Raw genomic sequence first — 20,718 nt, forward strand, 5'->3', positions numbered from 1 at the left:
AAAAATTAAAAAATAAAAGATCAATTCAAATGAGAATAAACGTAAGTATTCCAAATGAAAATCCAATTAAAGGGATGCTTACTAGAGGTAAAACACACTCAATAGAAGGACCTTTCAGTTCTGGGAAAAAAAAGTGCTAACTTTAATGCTCACAACTTGGGGGCCAATGACTAGATTGAACTCCCTGGATATACACACGCATAAAGAAACATAAATTACTGCATTGCGCTAACAAAGTTATACAAAGAAGGTGCTTACCTTTCAAAGAATTTAGAATCGTTTGGCCTACTAATAATTCCAGACAATAATTAAGATTAACATAGAACAAAATAAAGAACACAATGTCATTCTTTCCATGCCAGACCACTCAAAATTAGGACCCAAATCTGCAAAGCCAGGCCAGTTTTCTTTCTTTTTTCTTCAGTGTAATAATGTATATTTGACCTCTGTATGCAATTACCACTTCGAAATTCAGATTTTACATTAGTTCACATCACCTAAAACCATGTATCTAGTTCCTGCTCTATCCACAAGTTTTTATACCCAAATTAAAGACAATTGAAGGGAAATTAGGGAAATGCAGGACAAAAGAAAGTTGTTTGGCTTGAGGTAATATGAAACGATGTGATCTAGATGTAAATGTCCCTATAAATATGTGGAAATTTCCCTTTCTAACACAGAAATAAGAGAGGAAAAAGGCATTTTCTAGAAAATAATCTGTCTCAAAAATAGCAACTGACCCAGAAGGCTGTTTTCTGGGAATGAAAAGCCTGTCTGTGAAGGAGTTTGCGTTACTCAGTGAACCAGAACTATGCAAAGTCCTAGCAATAGCCACATTTCCAGAAATCGGGATTTCATGTAGTTGCCTCCAAAAGCAGACACATTCTTCTTGTGTGACTTTGTATTTAGAAATACAAGATGACTTGTTATAAGAGATAATAACTAGTTAGAATGTGGGGGAAGACAATCCTATCTTATTCTGCTACCTCAATTTCCAGCTTTATGAGGTCTAGATAGGAAAACTTATTAATTGACCAATCCTGGAGTTCATATGGCTATATACCTAAGAAATATTTTAAAAATGCCAAGAAAGAAAATAACAATACAGAGAAAAACTATATAATAAATGGCTGAAATTTAGTGTTCACTTTCCCAATTACTTTTGTCAGAAAATGGGTCACTAAAGCCTTAAAGTGCACCTGGAAATGTGGCTTTCTGTGTCCACGCCCCAATATACTTGTGAGGCTCTTAATTCTCACATACAGGTTAGCCTCTTCTCCAGAGGCTAACTTTCCTCCAGAACATCACTGACAAATAAATGGAATCTAGAAAGGATGATTTATTCTATTCCCCTATGAGGAAATCTGAGTTCTACATAGCATATGTAACCGATACAAAGTTACGCAGCTAGTTAATGGTCAGACTCACACCAGAATACTGAATTTGTGTAAATACATTGCTTTTAATATACTTTTGGTTTTAAAATGTGTATATATGGCTCTCAGCTCCTTTTTGTTATCACCTTATTTATTTGGTCTCTCAATTTTAGCAATTCTTATGTATTTATTCATGACAAACACTTGCTTGGGGCTTTCTGCATGGTTGGAAAGTAATGAGAAATCAGGTCGATAATTAATCAGATTTTCTCTTTACTCATTGGAAAACATAAATTTAATTGCATGTAGTTATCTTATGAGCAGTAAGTTTTAGTTTGCTTCAGATTCTGCACATATATGTACAGCATTTGAAATTGAAACAGTAAGGTTTATAAAAGTCAAATTGTAGTTTGTAAAAGCACTTCAATTTTCTTTATGTATATTTTCATACATTTGTGTATTTATGCTAATTGGTTCCTGAAATATTTTATTTATGTAAGAAACCATGACCTGGATATATGCAATGGCACAATATTTATATTGAATTATGAAATGTCATTAAGAATATGGGTTCTAGAGATTTTAACATCTCTTAATGGCTGTGACATCATGAATGGGCTGACTTTACCTCTTAGTTTTCTCATTTTTCAAATGAGAAATAGTATCTCCATTGTCAGATTGTTATATATATTAAATATATATATGTGTATATATATATATATACATACATATATATATGTATATATATATATATACATACACATATATATATGTATATATATATATATATATATATATATGTAGGGCACTTAGAATAGTGACAGGAACAATAAACTCTACAAAGTTGTTGGCTATTAATTATTATCACCATTTATAAGATTTTAGACTTTAAGACTGATATTCTAGGCCTATTATTCATTATGTATTTTATTTTTATATTTATTTTACATTTCTCTCTCACTATTAACATAGTATTTTGCTATACCAACTTCATATTATGTAATTTTATACCCCATTTAGAATATTACAGATTATACATAAAAACAAAATAAATCCTCTAACATCAAAAATACAGAAAATAGTGGTCCAGAGAACAGTGTAGCACCTGGCACATGCAAAAGTATCAACAGTCAACTGGCAGGATGGACTTTGGCCTAAAACATATCAAGAGATATCACATAAACTCTACAATAATCTTATTTGAACTAATGGAAATAGGCTCTGAAAAACAAAATCTTGGGTTTTTGTTTTGTTTTGTTTTTTGTTTGCTTTGTTTTCTTTTCTTTTCTTTTCTTTTTTGGAAATCTTAGCTCTTACCTGGAAATTTGGGAATTTATACCAAGCGCAAACAAAATTTCTTATACTATTAAACTTACACAATACAAATATCCATATTGAAAGGAGCAATTTGCTTTAGGCTGAGAGATTTAAAATAAAAACACGACTCACAAATTTTACTATTGTCTCTCTTTTTTTGTTATTATATATATGTTAGTTAACTTTAATTATTGGCTTTACTGTGCACTTAAAAATCATGAAAACCGATGGGCTTGATTTCTATTCACCTTACAAATAGATTTAAGCATGAGCAAATAAGTGTTATCACTACAAGGATAACTTGGCACATTTTCCATTATGGAGAAGATTCAAACACAAGTAAACAAGTCAAGCAGATAAAAACTAAAAGGCTAAGGGGCGCCTGGGTGGCTCAGTCGGTTAAGCGACCGACTTTGGCTCAGGTCATGATCTCCCGCTCTGTGAGTTCCAGCCCCGTGTGGGGCTCTGTGCTGACAGCTCAGAGCCTGGAGCTTGCTGCAGATCCTGTGTCTCCCTCTCTCTCTGGCCCTCCCCTGTTCATGCTCTGTCTCTCTCTCTGTCTCAAAAATAAATAAACGTTAATTTTTTTTTTTAACTAAAAGGCTTGGAGCACCAGCGTGGCTCAATAGGTTCAGCATTCAACTCTTGATTTCAGCTCAGGTCATGATCTGGTCATTCATGAGTTCAAGCCTCAGGTTGGCTTTGCACTGACAGCACTGAGACTGCTTGGAGTTCTCTCTCTTCCTCTCTCCCTGACCTTCCCCAGACCTCTCTCTCTCTCTCTCTCTTAAAATAAATAAATAAATAAATAAATAAATAAATAAATAAACAAACAAATAAATAAAAGATATAAATAATCTTAAAAGGAAACTAAGAGACTAAAAATTATATGTAAATTGGTAAATATAATTAATAAGTTTTATTACTACACATAGGTAGAAACATGCATAGCAATTATGTAACGTATTTTTTCTTCAGCACTGATGAATAATTTCTTCAAAGTTATAGGAACCAAGATATGGAGTAATTTCTAAACAATTAGCATAACAAAGACCACAGACTAGGATCACAAAGCAATGAAGTTCCACATCAATAACAATAACAGTAAAATTAATATTCCAATATATTTAACACTATAAAACACAATTACCTATGGGTCAAATAAGTAATAGGAAAATTAAAAGTGATTTGGAATTACCAAAAATGATGAATGCACAGCAAATCAAATCTTTTATGATGCAGATAAATTAGCAATTCAAGGAAAACATAGGGCCTTAAATGTCAGAAGAAAATACATGCTGAAGTTAAATTCAGCCAAATGTTCAGCTGAAGGGACATCCAAGAAAGGTAGAACCGAGATAATGATTATAATAGCAGGAATTAATGAAATGGAAAGCAAAGAACAAGCAAAAATCAACCAGAATGAAAAATATGTTATTTTAAGTCTAGTAAAATTTTAAACTAACAAGAATAATCAAGCAAAGACACAGAATGCACATATAAACAATAGTATGAATTAAAGTGGGATACGACTATATAATAAAAAATACAAAAATAATATGGGAACACTATAAAATACTTTGTCTGAACATATTTAAAAATCTAGACAAATATAATTTTAAAATGACTCCACACACACACACACACACACACACACACACACAAACTAGAAAACATAAACATCCCATAATCATGAAAAGATAAACAACTTAAAATCTTTACAAAAGGAAACACTGTCCTCAGTCATACTTTAAAGGAGGGAACTATTCCAATTTTATAGAAACCTTTGCAGAAACCAGAAAATTTCAATTTAGTAGGCTTATCTTGATCCTCAACAGAAAAAGATAATACAAAAAAGTTTAAGATAGAGGACAACTTTGCTTAAGAACAAAGATAAAAACACCACCCAGAAAATTGCACACTGTATCCAGGTTTATTAAAATATACCCTAAATGAAATGAATTTATTAGAACACTGCAAGGTTGGTTCAATGGTAGAAAATGTGAGGTTCTTTTGTTTTGTTTGTTTATTTCAGTAGGTTTCACGCCCAGTGCAGAGCTTGACCTCTCAACCCTGAGATCAAGACCTGAGCAGAGATCAAGAGTCTGACACTTAACTAAGCCACCCAGGTGCCCCAACAATACAAAATGTCTTAAAATATTGTGCCAGACAGTATTATTTTTCCTGTATATCTATTGCCATCACTTGGAAAAGAATCATACTTTCCCATACCATATATGTCAGCCCGAGACATGTAGTTTGCTTTAGATGATGAACTGTAAATGCAGTGTCAGGCAAAAACTTCAAGAGGCAGCCTGGCCTTACCCATGATTATGTTTCTTTTACCAAACCAACAGTGTTCCACATGGAAGCTGTTCCATCAGTAGATTTGGGTTGAAGACAACATGAGATACAACTGCAGCAAATCTGAGATAAACACTTAGCATGAGCAAGAAATAAACCTTTGTTAAGTTACGGAGTTCTGTGGTTATTTCTTTTTACAGTTTAACCTATCCTGACTATTTTAGTCATTTACCACATTAACAAGTTAAAAGTGAAAATTTCAGTGAACACCCAATTATCCTGTAAAAGCTTGCAATAAATTCAATACTCATTAATGATAGGAAAAAAAATGACAATAAAATAAAATAAAAAGAAGCATCCCCATCCTAACTAAAGGGAACCTACCAAAAAACAATAGAAAAAAATAATGGTAAAAATGTTAGAAATGTTCTATTTAACACTGGGAACAAGACAAGTATGCTTATTATATAATATATGCTTATATACAAATATATTACTTATTTTATTAGTGTTCTAGCTGTCACAAAAGTCAAAGAAACAAAAATAAGATATCTAAGTATTGGAAAAAAAAAGTATAACAATATTTTCAGTGATATGGTTGCTTACATAGAAAATCCTAAATACTCTACACATAAGGTGTCAATTAATATGAGAGCTTACAAGAAGACAAGTGATGTAAAAATTGACTGCATACTATAGGCCAGCGAAAAGAGAACGTATTTAAATGAAATGTACAATGTAATAGCGTAATCTTGTGAAATAATCCAGGAATGATGCTTAAGAAATGGTGTAAGATATTTTTAAAGATAGTTATAGAACTCTACCGAACGCCATTTTTAAAGACCTGTGCAAAATAAAAACACACCATGTTCATGGCTATAATAAATAGGCCAGTTTTTAAACATTGACTTATAAGTAAAATGCAATTCCTATTAAAATTCTATTATCTGTGTGGGACTTGCTAAGACTGATGTAAAATTTATATGGCAAAGCAAAGGGCTCAGAATATACAAAATATTCATAAAAAATGGCACATTGGAGAGACTTGCCTACAAAATGTGAAGGTTTATTATAATGCTGCAGTAATTCAGAGAATATGTTATTGATATAAGGATAAAAAAGAGATAAACTGAACATTGCAGTGAGCACAGAAATATTTCTGCATATGTATGAATACTTCATTTGTTACAGAGGCCATACTGCAGTTCAGTGAGAAAAGAATATCATTTTCTCCAACTAGTGCTCTCTAGTCATTGATTAGACTTTCCCAAAATCAACAAAGTTGCTCCATATTTCACACAAAAAACAAAAATTCAACGTCAGGTAAGTTGAACACTTACATGAGAAAGAAGAAAATAAAACATTCAGGAATTTTATCTAGTGATATACTTAAGGCTCTAGAAAATGCCTGGCACACAATTGGTACTCAATAAATTATATGAACAAATATGGGACCATATGAAATCAGAGTAAGGAAAGATTTCAGGAAACACTTGTGTCTGTAATAAACAGTAAGGAAATGATTGATAAATTTTGATAATTTAAAGTAAAAATTTCTCTTCATCAGAAGCCACTATTAAAAAGTATAAAAACATAAGCTACGAACTGGAAGAAGATATTTACATTAAATACACATTAAAATATTAGTATTTAGAATATATAAAGAACACTGACAAATTAACAAGAAAATGACAAAAAACTCAACTTAAAAAATAAACAAAAGATGAATAAGCATGCTGGTGAAGAGACAATATAAATCACCATTTAACATATGAACAGAAGCTAAGACAGTTCTATTAGTATTTTATTTTGTTAGCGAGGGGTAGAAACGTGGATGTTTAACATTAATCATTATATTTCATTTACCTTACATATAAACATCTACATGTATATAGACATAATCTTTTGATGTCTGAGATATAATGAAAAAAGATAGTAACATTAATAATACAAAGCAATGCCTGAGTAAGAACTCTTAAAAATTTACTTTCAACTAGTAATAATAGCATTAAAGTAAATGATAGTTACAATTCACTGAGTGCTTTTATTTATCCTACATTGACCTGATAACTTCACATCTCTTTTCCACTTTTTACATAATTCTTGCATATATGTTAAATAGGCCATTTTCCCTATCTAACCAAATGGAGATTTTAACAGGTAGATTCTGTTAAACCATGAGCATAATATAAGGATTAAGAAATACACCTTGCTCCAGTGTTTTGGGCTCAATGTAAATACAAATAAAAACAAATGGTGATAGACATTACTTTGGTGAATCTCAGACTTTTCTCCACACATGCTATTCAGTATGCATCAAATATCCAGGGATCCATGGGTGCATTCATGACCAGAGTGAATCATTAAAGTAATGCTTCCACATATGGATCCTCATTACTTCTCTCTTCATGACTGATGGTTTGTTATTCATTCATTAATAACCACATGAAATCTGAATTCTGTGGAGTGGATGAACTAACCACAACCATTCTTTCATCTATTCGATATTGAAAGTCTACTAAAAGATCAGAATCTGTTGAAAAACACAGCAAGCTCTCCTGAACTTTACATTTAATTACACTGAGCAAGTATGCATCTTTTTAATGTTACCAAGATATTATTCTCCAGCTGATATTTCTTTCTATAATAAATTTTGTCAGGACCAATTTCAGACATTGTACAAACATTCCAAGAAGGTAAAGTGCAAGGAAAAAATAATTAGGTCAAAAGATCTGCTTGACTACAGCTCATTTGCTCAACCAAAACTCATGATACCACAGTGCTTTTTTCTTTTCTTTTCTTTTCTTTTTTTTTTTTACTTCCAAGTCCCTGGATATTTATTCAGGATTCTTTCCTCAGCCCCCTCACAGCAAACAGCTCTTCAGTCAATCCCTTCCCGAGTCCTTCTGTAGAACTTTTTGCCTGTTTCACATAGCCATATTTGTTGGGGCTTTTGTTTTTGTTTTTGTTTTATTTTTCTAAATTACTATTCAGTCTAGATTATTGACCAGTTTCTGTTCTCACTTAACTTTTACATTGCTGAATACTGTAAAGTATATAATGACGGACAGTTAATATTCTTCCAAGGAGGGAACCCATCAGCCAGCAGGGTGAATTTCAGCCACATGTGCCTGTAATATGGCAGGTGTCAAGGTCTGTTGCTAGGCAGGTTGAATGCATACTTTCTGCCTACACACAGCACTTGAATCTCATCTGAGCTAGTAGCACCATTTCTGGAACCCTGAAAACTAGATATACCAAACAGTTTATCTGCACTGTCTGTGTTTTGTACAGCAGATGGCTGGCTGGTTGTTTTTACATATAATAAGTGGAAGTAGCACATATCTATAAATAAATAGTACATTAAGCACTCTTTTGCCAAGTACTGTACAGAGTTTTGCTTTTTTTTAAATTCAAATATGGAAGTAGATCCTGTCACAGGTTTTCTGTTATGAATGCAAATTTAAGGCATAATTATACTCAGGGTAAGATAGGATGATTAGGACAAGGACTCATGTCTGCTGTTTCATCTTCAGCACTAAGCTGCCTTTGTGTCCTTTGTTAGAGGACTGAGAGATTTGTTCAGCTAAAAGGAATGAACCTCACAAGGTCATTTTGTTAATTTCACCACATAAAATGATCAGATCTATAGGAATAACTAATGGGTGCTGTTCTCACATGTTGACAAATGTCCGTGATAATCTGTTACAGTGACTAAGTAGCCTCAGGTCGATGTCTATACTTCCCAGACTGCCTGAAGACTTTCCTATGAAATGCTGCGGTAGGAGGGAGCTCAAAAGATCAGAAATGCAGACAATAAATTATAACCCAAATGCTTCTTCCTTCAGATAAGATTTTTGATCTGTCAAGAAATTACAACAGAAGCTAAAATATTCATTGAACTGATTTAAGACTTCCAACAAACTGTTTTTCTCACCAATGATTATTTACATTCCACAAATTCTGAAAAGGTGATACATACTGAGAAAACCTCTTACACACAGAAGTTACCCACCCACATTTTCCACACGCTTATAAGTTAGCACTTATATTTAGAATTGCTTCCTAAGCAGGCCTCCTATGCTCAAGCTACAGGCAATATTCAAATACTCAAATAAATATTAGCATCAGTGTGTGTGTTCTATGCATTCTCAATGGGTTGGTTAGAAAAAAATTTAAATGTAAAATAGCTAGCTAGTGAGTAAAATGTAAAAATGAGTAAGCTGATGGCAATCGTGATTAAATTTGTAGAGAAGGCAAATATTTTTGAAGTAATATAAAAAAAAGTAAGGTTTATTGGAGGAATAGTAAAAAGGTTTATTTTAAGGACAGTTAACTGTTCCATCGTTAATTGTGTCAGTCTGTGATTTGGCTGACCAGGAAATCTGCCAGTTACTCTTTTTTTTATGTTTAATTTATTTATTTAGAAAGAAAGAACGTGCAGGGAGAGGGGCAGAGGAAGAGAGAGAGAGAATACCAAGCAGGCTCCACACTGGGCACCAACCTCGATGCGGGGCTTGGAACCACGAATCATGAGATGGTGACCTGGGCAGAAATCGAGAGTCCAGTCTCAACCAACTGAGCCACCCAGGTGCTCCTGCCAGTTGTTCTTAATAGAGTAAATACTAAATTAATATTTTTGGAGGGTAAAAAAAAAGAAGAAAAAACACAACAGACACAAGAAATACTGTGATTACTCCTCAGTGTTTTTTGTTGTTGTTTTTTTTTTCATTCCCAAAGGCAATGGCTCATACTTGGTGAGAACTAGGGATGCATACATAACAAAACTTTCCATAACACAAGTGAAAAAATTGAAAACTAGAGCTTTCCACATCGATGAAGGAAACTAAGCATTTGGAGGTAGGAGAACTATGCTGGACAGTGTTTCTATTTAATTTGCACAGCTGTATCGGTGTCAAATCTATTCCATGTATTTCTTCATTTTCCCCACCCACAGGATATTTGCACATGCTGTTACTTCTGGCCCCAATACTCTGCTGTTGCAGATCACTGTATTCTCACTATCAATTGCATTTTAAGTCTGTGTTCAGTTATTTTTAAATTAATAACTACATTCTAATTACTGGCCCCCAACAAATTCTCAAATAGAATCTCTGCCCCAAGAAGCTTAGAAAGTGAGATGCTTGAAGTGAACTTCCAAGAAGATTCTTTTTTAGACCGTTGAAACAATCTTAGCACTTACTCAGATTTTTGGTTTGTCACTCTGTGAAAAGCACTTAATAAGATTCTTCATGTGCAAGGCACCCTTCTGGGCATAAACGAAAAAAGAGCTAGTCTATTTTCCCAGCCCATGCCATTACACTATCTCTAGTGGAATCGTTTCTGGAGGCAGGAAACAGAATCAAAGCAGACAGTATCTTGTACAATCTCTCCATGAGTGGGAAGGATGGCAGCAAAGATATAGCGCCTTTTCTGCTTTGCAGCAAAGCTCCACTATTGGATTTTAGGATCAGTTTAGAAGCAACTAAGAGACCCATCCTGTTAATTCCTTGTGTTTTATAAATGGAAATTAAATAGAATTCACCCATGACAAATATGAAGGGAGAAAAAAACCCCACAATTTTACAATCAAAGTCTACAGTCTATTTTTCCAGGGGTAAAAAAAGTAATGCTAACAGAATTCTGGATAGTAAAAACTACATTTCTTCCTGTTCACTGTGAAAAAAATGAACTAAATGGTGATAATAAATAAACTTGAAATCAAGATTTCAAAGAAATGAGAATATCAAAACTAATTTAAGTGTTAAAATTCCGTTTCTTAATTTGTAAATCACAGGTAATAGTTAAAATAATAATATTAATATCTTTATATCAATAAATGAAATAATGAAAGTGCTATGGTAGAAAAAATCACAAAATGAGATTTTTAAAAATGTGAATCATTATTAGCATGGTGATGAAGTGCAGACTTTGGAGCCTGATTCCTGGTTTGAATTCTGCCACCTCTGTGACCTTTGGGGGTTGCTTAAAATCTCTATGCCTCTGTAAGAGGGGGAGAATATTAAAAGGGCTAACTCATGAAACTTGTTTTGAAGAACATTCACACTCACTAGAGGGAAACTATTAAAATTATGGAAATGGTCTTTAGTATTAACCACAGAGTAGTAAAAGAGTTGTCTGAATAACATTGTCTGATTCTTTATTGTGTCTCATTTCCTTCCTAGTCTTTAAATCATTTAAACTTACCCTGTGGCTTCCCAAATAAAGCTAATACTTCTGAGTGTGCTGCCCTGTGAAGAATGTCATGAGCCTACTGCCACTTGCAGCTCTCAGATGACCCAGTCACAGTCTATCTTGCTCCCAGTCTTTGCTCACTCATTTTTATTTCTGTCCTTGATGTCCTTTGTTCACGATTCCCACTCCTCTTCACCTAACTCCATCACGGTCCCAGGTAGCACCTTCTTAATGTTTTCTGAGCACTATACTGAGATCATCTCTTTGGTAGGCTGGGTCTTCCACTGGAACAAAAGAAGCTTGAGGGCAGGGATTATGTTTCATTTTTTACTCTTGTGCCCCCTGAACCTTGCCCAATAACGTCATTTTGTGAATGTTTCATAAGTGTTTGATAAATGAATAATCAGGATTATCAACTGATATAAATACGCCGGAAATTAATCTTGTCTTTTTTGAGAGACTCTCCGCCATGTCTAGACCAATGGTTTTTAAGCTTGGGAGCACATAGAACCTCAACAGAACTTTAAAAAACAAACCAACAAAGAAAACAATGCTCAGAACCTATTTTTTTTAATAATCAGGTCCAGGTGGTTCTGTTGACACACCTTCACTGAGAACCCTGGTCTAGAAAAACGTATTTCCAGTACTTGGTTCATAAGAATATTTTTACACAAAATCTAAAATCCTCTAATTCTAATTCCCCACCCTTGGTGGTATACTTTTAAGAGTTTTTAACTAATGCATATTTAGGAGTCTGTGAAGTTTTAGATGCTATTAATTAATTTTCCAATAATTTTCTGTGGCTTTATTACCCTATAATCATAGAAGTTATTTTTTGTTTCCGCCAGGTAACCTAGATGAGTGGAGCACAACTGTGCCTTCAGGGTTTTATTTAGCTGCAAATTAGGTTGTTAAGATGTCAGTCCTTAAATGTCCTAACTTCCATTTGGGTCATGGTAAAAAAAAAAAAAAAGTCCTGGGTGAATAATAAATTTGAAAACTAATGTAAAATTTTCCTCTCTTCAGTATTCTGTATGCATCCAAAATTCCCAGTTAAGCCTCCAGTCACTGAAACTTTTTACTGGTATCTTCCAAGTTCAAACAAGTGCTCTTTTTTAGTCTTGCTTATTATTTAAATTTTGGTCTACGTTTAAGCAGTCACCAAAAATGTTATAGTTGATTATATCCTCTCCATTAATTAAAGTGAGGACAGTACAAGTGAAGGTGGAGTTTCTTATGCATAATTTCATGGTTTATCAGGGTCAAAGTCAGAAAGGTCAGCTAGATCATTAATTATGTTTACGTTATAACAATATTTTATGTCATACAAATATTTAATTCAACATAGCAGTGTTTATTTTTAATCCCTGAGATATGAAAGATATTGAAGCCATAGACCTTGATTTTAATCTATTTTAAATACTATACCTATTTCATTTAATTATTTTTTATTAAGGTATAATTGAAACACAGCAATATATTAGTTTCAGGTGTACAACATAAAAATTCATAATTTGTATAAATTGCAAAGGATCACCATAGTAAGTCTATTTAATATCTATTACCACACATGGTTATAAAATGTCATTCTTGTGATGAGAACTTTTAAGATTTATTATCTTAGCAACGTTCAAATATTCAGTACAGTGTTATTAATTATACTGTATATATTTTAAGAGATAATTCTCCATGTCAATAGTGTGATATGAAAATATTGTTATGAGTATAAATCTTCTATCTTGAAGGTTTTAATTCTCATTAATTCTCATGTGATTACTGTTTGTAAAAAAAAAAAAGCTTGAATGTCTTAAGATATAAAACCAATGTAGTTGTTTTAGTAGCTAAATTTCCTTTGCATTTGGAATCTGTCCCTTTATTGATCAGCATCCAACTTTCCTGTTTTCCATACTCAATTGCAAAGTTGAAGCTAAATTTACTTTTTTAGCATGTCTCAAAACTTGGGTGGATGATGTAAATATTTATAAATGAATTGTAATAATCTAGTTTATATTGTCAAAATGAAATTTTCTGAAGGTAGACCAGAAAAACTTTGGGATCAGAGGTCTGAGAAAACTGGAAAAGTGAAAAGATATGTTAAGTGATTCCCACAGCTTTAGTGTTTCAGCGGTAAAGCAATACTTTCAACTTAAATAGCTTATGTGTATATGTATAAGTTACTGTCAAAGTGTCTCCTGGGTTTGAGTACTATTGCTATTGTACCCAATAATTGACATAATAATTGATATAATCATACAATAATTGACATCATGTGAAACTTATTTTAATTATGTTTTCTTTACTTTGTATAATATTAAAGAACTTTTCTCTATACAATGTTAACATCGAACAGTTGGTAAAGGCTGACCTAAACACATTTTGCTCATAGGGTCCAGAGTCTGTGCTAGGTACCAATTTGTGTTTCAGAACTGCATGACTGAGCTCAGAAAACTTGAACTTACCTAAAAGTATCATGTTGCTGTATTCTCATAGTATAATGTATATTTAAACCACCTCAGTGTCTTGTTAAAATATAGATTCTGATCCAGGAAGCCTGAAGTGTAGATGTGATTCTTCAATTCTAATAAAGTCAAGTGATATCCGTATTGTAGGTCCATAGACCACCCTTTGAGTAGCAAGGAGTTCTTCAATTTCTGGGTCTTTCAATTCCAATGTTCCATTACATAGATGAACAGGTGGGGGTTTTTTTGGTTTGTTTGTTTTAAAGGTGGTAACTTTGTTGATAAGCAGACCACATTTAAATTGAATTAAATTAAATTCTGTGCATAATTTTTATGATTTCCATCTTTTAAGAAGACTTCTTTAGAAAATCCTTAAAGTAATGAAGGATGAAGAAGATAATTACCATTTACATATATAGTAAAATATTGGTTTGCAAGCATAATTCGTTCCAGAAACATGCTTGTAATCCAAAGCACTTGTATATTCCCCATTGGAATTAATGCAAAGCAAATTTCCCTATAGGAAATAATGGAAACTCAGATGGTTTGTTTCACAACACAAAATATTCATTTTAAAAATGATTATAATACTGTAATATAATACAAAATAATAAAGAAAATACAAATTTAAAGAAAAATAAACAAATTAACCTGTGCTTACCTTTGAAAACCTTCGTGACTGGTGTGAGGGAGACAAAAGAGAGGAAGGTTATTGTGTAGGACGACTTTCACTATCACTAGCAGAATCACTGCTATCTATTGGCTCAGTGGAATCTTCTTCCATGCAACTATTAAGGAAACCTATAAGGAACCTATCCAATGACACTTTTCTTTCCTTTTGATGATTTCATAGAAAGGTGAAATTGCATTGCTGATCACCCACAATCCTGCAACGAGACAGAGACAGAGAGAGAGAGAGAGAGAATATAGTATATTACTTGGCCTTTAAGAAAAAGGAAATCATGTCATTTGCAACAACATGGATGAAACTGGAAAGCATTATGCTAAGTGAAATAAACAAGACACAGAAAGACAAATACAGCATAATCTCACTTACATGTGGAATCTAATATATATAGCCAAACTCACGGAAGCAGACAGTAGAATGGTGGTTGCCAAGGTAGTGGGAAGATGCCAATGGGGAGATGTTGGTCAAAAGATACAAAGGTTCAGTATGCAAGATAAATAAGTTTTTATCATCTAATATGCAGCATGATGAGTAAATTTAACAATAGTGTATTGTGTACTTGAAATTTGCTAAGAGGGTTGATTCTGAGTTCTCAGCAAACACACAATATAAGAAAATTGTAACTATGCGAGGTGATGGATATGCTAATTAGCTTGTGATCATTTCACCATGTGTATGTGTATCAAAACATCAAGTTGTGCACCTTAAATACACACAATTCTTATTTGTTAATTATACCTCAATTTAACAAGTGGCTTATTTAGCACCCACGTGTTGCAAAAGTACACTCATTCTTTAAGTCAAATCAGAGTTTTACAGTTAGAAGAAAATTATACACATAGCCTTCTGATAGTATTTGGTGAAAAAATAGAAAATTACACTGTTATATAATTAATGCATTTGTTTTACAGACAAAATACCAAAATAATTTTGCAGGATATATATTTTTCATAAATATATTCTACATAAAATTTGATATAAAGTATATATAATATTTTTTCATTCATTCGATTGACAGACATTTAGATCGTCTCCATATCTTGGCTATTGTGAACAATGCTGCAGTGAACATGGAGTGCAGACATCCTTTGAGATCCACACATTTACAGCTCACTAGTCTTCTGAGAATATACAATAGGAAAGGATAATCTTCAATAAATGGTGTTGAGAAAATTGGATATCTAAATACGGAATAATAAAATTGGACCCTTATCTCACACTGTAAACCAAATCAAAAATGGATGAAAAACTTAAATATAAGAGTTGAAACTGTAAAACTACTATAAGAAAACAGGAAAAGGTTCCTTGACATTGTTCTTGGCAATAATTTTTTTGGATATAACATCAAATACACACAACAAAAGTAGAAAGATACATACAATAGGATTGCATCAAACTAAATATCTTCTTTAAAGTCTTTTTACTTTTTTTTTATTTTTGAGAGAGAGAGAGAGAGAGAGCACGTGCAGGGGAGGCGCAGAGATAGAGGGAGACACAGAATCTGAAGCAGGCTCCAGGCTCTGAGCTGTCAGCACAGAGCCTGATGTGGGGCTTGAATCAATAAGCCGTGAGATCATGATCTGAGCCGAAGTCATACGCTTAACTGAGTCATCCAGGTGCCCCCAAACTAAATATCTTCTTCACAGCAAAGGTAACTATCCATTCTTACAGAATAAGGGAAAATTCTTGCAAACCACATATCGGATAAGGGATTAAATATCCAAAATATACAAGGAACTTATACAACTTAACATGAGAAACACATGCAACCTACTTAAAAAATGGAGAGAGAACCTCAATAGACATTTCTTAAGAGAAGACAAACAGATGGCCAGTAGGTATATGAAAAGGTGTTCAACATTGTCAATCATCAGGGAAATGTGTATTAAGATTACAATGCGATATTACCTCACACCTGTTAGAATGGCATGAATGTAAATTGGTATAGCCGTATGGAAAACAGTACAGTGGTTTCTCAGAAAATTAAAAATAAAGGGCTCCTGGGTGGCTCAGCTGGTTAAGTGTCCAACTCTTGATTTCAGCTCAGGTCATGATCTCATGATTTGTGAGATAGAGCCCCTCTTAGGGCTTTGCACTGATAGGGTGAGCCCACGTGGGACTCCCTCTCTCTCTCCCTCTCTCTCTGTCCCTCCCCTACATGAGCACTCTTTCTCTCTCTCTCTCTCACTCTCTCTCTCTCTCTCTGTCTCTCTCTCTATCTCTCTCAAAATAAATAAATACAATTAAAAAGAAAAACAAAAAAGTTTAAAAAAAAGAAATTAAAAATAGAACTACCTTGTGATACAGCAATCTTACTTTAGGGGTACTTATCCAAAGGAAATACCAAGCTACTTTTAACATCTGTATTTATTTTCCTCATTCTGTTTTAATTAAGGATAATGCCATGAAATAGACTTTAAAAATCATTTACATAATAAATGTTTAAATGTTTATTATTTCATATATTTGTCCCCCTGTGTTTTCCAAAAACTAATGCATTGATGGGTTTGCAATTCCCTCATTGCCTTAATTTTGTTGTTTTCCACTTGAGTGTGCTGAGTACTTTTACCCTCTTTCTTTTTGTCATATGTTTTCATCATAGTACTACTGTTTTAGGAAGATTTACCAAGTAATTACATGAACTTGAATTGATAGGGAAACAAGCAGTAAAACAGTAACCCAAATATGTAAGAAAAATAATTTATCTCTAATTACATTTATCTTGGTTTGCCAGGAATTGTAGGTCAAGAAATAATATTTTTATATTAAAGTTATTTGATAGGTAGGATCAAAATTTAATAAGATTTAAATGATTTTATTGGTAGCAAATGGGAAAATATTTTGAACATCATTTAAAGATTTATCAACACATATATAAGCAATGAAAGAATAATTATTTAGAATAGAAATGTGAAGTATTTAGAATAGAAATATAAATGCAGTGGAAACAGACTCTGGAGTAACGAGAAATATTTAGATTCGGAACAAAATTTAGAAATAGACTATCTTCAAATAATAAAATGAATATGTTTATATGACCCCTGGAACCTACATTTGGAAAAAAAAATAGTAAAAATATATAGCTCTGTAGCACGTGTGTGTGTGTGTGTGCGTGTGTGTGTGTCATAGGAGGTGGGAATGGGATAGAAATCTCTTGGTCACCCCAAGAAAGAAAGAAGGAAAGAAAGAAAGAAAGAAAGAAAGAAAGAAAGAAAGAAAGAAAGAAAAGAAAGGAAGGAAGAACCTTTCACAGACTGTCCCCTGCATATCTAGGTTGAGTGGAGGTAAGACAAAGGCATCATCTGTAGCAATTCTTATTGCCTTTCTAGACTATTAAAGATATAAAAAAGTGCTTATTATCCCCAAATCTCTTGGGGAAATGCACATATTTCCCTTGGCTTAAGCTGTTTGAAATAGATCAATGTTATCATATTGAAAAGAACCAAATCATTTGTTATTGTTTTGAGAAAGGATCAAAATTCTAATAGTAATAATTAACTTCTAATAATTACTTGACAATGTGTGTTCTTCTCTCTGCTTTAATAGATTTGGACTATTTTGCAAAATTACTGAACCCTGGACTCAGTGTTTCCAACACCCTCTGTCATAACTCCTTTCTCATAAGCCAAAAAGAGTTATTGATGAAATAGAAGACTGAGGGTTGATGGGGAGTAGGAAGGAGGGGAAAGTGGGTGATGGGCATTGAGGAGGGCACCTGTTGGGATGAGCACTGGGTGTTGTATGGAAACCAATTTGACAATAAATTTCATATTAAAAAAAAATAAAAAATAAAAGAGCAGAGAAGTAATGACACCCATTGAGTACTTATCATGTTCTAGTCTCTGTGAAAGAAGAAACTTTTTTTATAATTATTTCTTGAATTGTAGCTTCATATATTATGAATTCTGTGTTGAGGCAACTATTATCTGGTGCAAATTACTTAACATTTTTAACTCTTTTATGGTCTAAACTTCTTAACGTAGGAAATAGGCTTTATAACATCTACATACAGTTTTCTGATAATTAAATGACACAATATATTTAAAATATTTGTCAAAGATTCTGGCATATCAAAGGCATTTAATAAATGTTATCTATAAAATTACAACTCCATTATCAGTATTATAATTTCTATTACTGTTATTATTATTATTATTATTTAATTCTCACAACAGTAAGTCTGGGTAGATATAATGCTAATTTTTGTTAGTAAGGTTTGAATTTTAAGTAAATTTTCCAGAATTCCAGCATAATGGAAAAGCCAGAATCCAAAGTGATATCCAATTCTCTGTTCCCTTATTCCAATTCCCTGTTATGTGCCTGACATAAAATTTAATGAAATAAAACTCCAAACTCTACAAGTTGTATGGCCTTGATTTAGAACTTTCTTTTTCAAAGAACTGCATATATAAAATACAGTTTTACCTGTCTTTTTCTAGTTCTAAATATTTACACAGAGGCATGCATTTGATTAGAAAAACAAAGTACATCCAGTGATACATAAAAGTGGTGTCATCTCAGATTTCTCTATGGCAGAGATATTTTTGTTGTGGTTTTGATGGACTTGTAGATATTCTAAAAACACACCGTGAGTCAATCTCAAATTTTTAGGGGTCAATATCTTAGAAGGTTTTGTTTTACTTAGCAAACAATTTTAAATAATTTTGCGTATTATACAGATTCATTTTGGAAAGTCTTAGTAATTTTTAAAAAGTATTTATAGCCTCCTCGAAAATAGAAAGTACTTGAAATTATGTGAAAAAAAGTTTTCATGTGATTCACATTTTTATTGACTTACAGGAGATATTGAATTGGTGAAAATATTTTTATTTCATATATTCATTCATCTTCCTTTGTTTTGTTTTTTTTTTAATGTTTTATTTATTTTTGACAGACAGAGAGAGAGAGAGAGAGAACATGAGCAGGGGAGGGGCAGAGAAAGAGGGAGACAGAATCCAAAGCAGGCTCCAGGCTCTGAGCTGTCAGCACAGAGCCAGATGCAGGGGCTCGAACTCACAGACCGCGAGATCATGACCTGAGCCGAAGTCCCACGGTCAACCAACTGAGCCACCCAGGAGCCCCAATTCCTTTGGCTTTTTATAGCTTATAAATAATACCAAACAAATAGGTGTGTTACTAACAGTAGAGTTTAATCTTTGCAATTTTGCCAGTGAATATTAAGACTTAAAGTAATACTAACATAGAAGTTGATGAGTGATAAGATGAGTGTGTACTAAGTTTATATTTGTAAGCCATGCTTATACGGCTGACTCTATTACCCAGGGAGTTGGAGAAATTCATGGAACAATCTAGATAATTCTCAAACCACAAGGCTTTGCTTTTCTTTTTCTATGAAAAAGGAGATGTTGAAAATATATTCAATGCTGCATCACGCTGCAGAGAATGTAAGATCTTTCAGCACATTTTGTTTTTCTATGCCTAAATTCAAGTTTTTGTTTTAGTTTTTTGTTTACCCTTGTTTAACAAGAAAAACCCCCCTCTGAAACTGAAATGTGGTGGGGTTGGTCTGGGATCTGTATTTTGACTATAATCATGATGGTTTTTAAGTGCCACGGAGGAAAACATAAAATCTAGCATGACTTTTCCACTATACAGTATTCCCATATTTTGAGCTAGGACTATAGCTCTGAAGAGTTAGGATAAATCTGTGCTGGAGTTTGCGTCAGATCAAACCGCGCTGGGTCTGCTCTTGTCAATGGAGCTCTTGCTATAGATGTTAGTGGCCGCAGAAGCCAGCTAAGACCACTCTGTACTTTTCATATTAAAGAGATTTTTTTTCCTGAAACTATTGTAACATTGTGTCAACTCTACTAAAGACCTTTAAAAGTTAGGGCCATGATAGGAGAGAAAAAGAACTTCTAGATTGAATTATTGCCTTCTCCTCTATTTAACTACCACTCCCACTGCTACAAATAGATATGGGGAATAGACAATAGAAGAAGTAAAATAGGTTTTTCTTAAGTAATAACTATGGACTAGAACTTGTGCTAAGTGCTTTATTTTACATTTATGGTATCATTTAATTTTTTTAATGAAATTTATTTTGAAGGAGAGAGGCGGCAAGCTTTTCCCAAATTGCCCAGGATAGAATAATTACTTTGGAGAAAAGGAACTAAAAAACAGATATCTACTACCCTAAGCAGGGCAAAAAAATGTGACTTCACCCAAGAAGAAATCAGCAGCCTGGTTTACCAAGTTACATGAGCACCCTGGTCAGACAGATTTGCTTCATGTTGGTAGTTCTCGGCTTCAGAAGTGGCCCTGAGGGAGGAAACAGGTGTCAAAATAACTTCATTCTTCTCTTTGTTCCACTTTCCATCGCCCGTTCTGTCTCATCTGTCTTACATTTCTCCTGCCC

Source organism: Acinonyx jubatus, chromosome B1, assembly GCF_027475565.1.
Source record: "Acinonyx jubatus isolate Ajub_Pintada_27869175 chromosome B1, VMU_Ajub_asm_v1.0, whole genome shotgun sequence".
In the NCBI taxonomy this organism is placed as follows: domain Eukaryota; kingdom Metazoa; phylum Chordata; class Mammalia; order Carnivora; family Felidae; genus Acinonyx; species Acinonyx jubatus.